The 2,029-nt window shown below is 32.5% G+C and overlaps 1 protein-coding gene across 1 annotated transcript in view; it reads left to right on the top strand.

The window, feature by feature from the left end:
- The window catches only part of LOC108910352, a 47,376-nt gene that overhangs the window by 7,024 nt on the left and 38,323 nt on the right, over positions 1 to 2,029 (top strand). The window lies entirely within an intron of this gene.

The following is a 2,029-nucleotide window of genomic DNA, read 5'->3' as shown; positions in this document are numbered from 1 at the left end:
CTTTTATTTAATAAAAGTAAACAATAATTCTTAAAATGTGGGGTTAGAATAACAGCAAACGCATGTTTTACAAACGCTTTTTTTTAGTTATTATTTTATTTGAGTAAATTTAAATGGTAACAATGAATAAACAAAACATCAAGGATTTTATTTTTGTGCTTACATTTGTTCTACACGTTTTACTTTCAAAGATTTCAGTACCTAAAAACGCCAGAAATTTCACTATTTCTCGGCCGGGAATATGGCCACCTTAACATATTCTGAATACGGTATTCACCACGTTTTATAATTGAATGTGTTTTTCGTATACCTTATTATGTCACTTACACAATAAGTGTAGTACCTACCTATTTAAAATGACACTACTCGTATAGCTAACGAAAAACACAAAATGAAAAAAAAAACATCTGAAGATGAAACTTGCAAATATTATAACGACATTCTTTTACATCTTATATTTTTACATTTAACATCGAATAATTTGATGTACTCGTTATCCATAACACATTTACATTTTACGAGAGACAAAAATTTTGTATTATACAGGGTGTCCGGAAATGATGAGCAAAAAAATCAGGGGATAATTCTAGACCGAAAATAAATCCTACCTCTTTCTATAACATTTTTTCCAAAACTGATTATTAACGGAGTTACAGGGTGTTAAAGTTAAATTTTATTTGCAGTTTTTTTGCAATNTATACAGGGTGTCCGGAAATGATGAGCAAAAAAATCAGGGGATAATTCTAGACCGAAAATAAATCCTACCTCTTTCTATAACATTTTTTCCAAAACTGATTATTAACGGAGTTACAGGGTGTTAAACTTAAATTTTATTTGCAGTTTTTTTGCAATACCTTTTGCCACACTCATAATATTTTGACGTAATTTCGTATATGGGTTTTTTTCGGGACGAGGATTATGAATTTGCCCACCGTTTTTTCGCATTTTGTGGAGGACGCCACATACGAGCCTTTATTTTGATTTGAATGGTTCCATCTTTTTTGTGCTACACTTTATGCGACTTTTGACTAAATATTTTTGTTCTCCTAACCTTTTGACATAAAAAAGGTATACTAAACGCTAAAATAACATTGCTTACATATGATGAATACAAAATCATTTTAATTTATTTTCTACATTAAACATAGCATGCTTTGGAAACAAGCGCTTAGTTGCCTTGGAAACAAGTTTGTGGAGAATTATCAAAATACGTTTTCCGTCAACGTGTGGGCCGGTTTTGTAAGGGACTACTTAATTGGGCCACATTTCTTTCCACAAAGACTCAATGGTGAAGTTTACTTGGATTTGTTGAGAAACAACTTACCTATTCTATTGGAAGATGTACCACTCGGATTAAGAAATGCAATGTGGCTGCTTCAAGATGGCGCGCCACCGGATTTTAATTTAGCGGCCAGAGAATTCTTGAATGAAACTTTTCCTGAAAGGTGGATTCCTAGGACGCGGTGGTTTTGTACAGTGGGCCCCTAGATCCCCTGACTTAAACCCAACCGATTTCTTTTTTTGGGGCTATCTGAAGACGCTTGTATACAGGACAACTGTGAATAGCGTCGATGAACTGAGAGAAAGAATCGTTGCTAATTGTGAGGTAATTAAGCAAAAGGAAGGAATATTCCATAGAGTTCGTCGGAATTTGTTAAGAATAATTCATTTATGCATTGAAGAGGAAGGACGTCACTTTTAAACCTTTGAGTTGAATGTTTAATTTGTATTTGTATTGTTCTAGTAACTTAATGTATGTATTTTAACCTTATGATTTTGTTAGTAAACCATTCTTTATTTGTTGAGGACGTTATTTTTTTATTATTTATCATTAACCACCATCAGCGTAACAACAAATTTTCACAAAAATTACTATCTGTCAAAACTAATTCTCCACAAACTTGTTTCCAAGGCAACTAAGCGCTTGTTTCCAAAGCATGCTATGTTTAATGTAGAAAATAAATTAAAATGATTTCGTATTCATCACATGCAAGCAATGTTATTTTAGCGTTTTTCTCGAAAACGGTTA

The sequence above is a fragment of the Anoplophora glabripennis genome, unplaced genomic scaffold (genome assembly GCF_000390285.2).
Source record: "Anoplophora glabripennis isolate ALB-LARVAE unplaced genomic scaffold, Agla_2.0 scaffold349, whole genome shotgun sequence".
NCBI classification, from domain to species: domain Eukaryota; kingdom Metazoa; phylum Arthropoda; class Insecta; order Coleoptera; family Cerambycidae; genus Anoplophora; species Anoplophora glabripennis.
The sequence above is the reverse complement of the archived record's forward strand: the minus strand, read 5'-3'. Positions and strand labels throughout refer to the sequence as shown.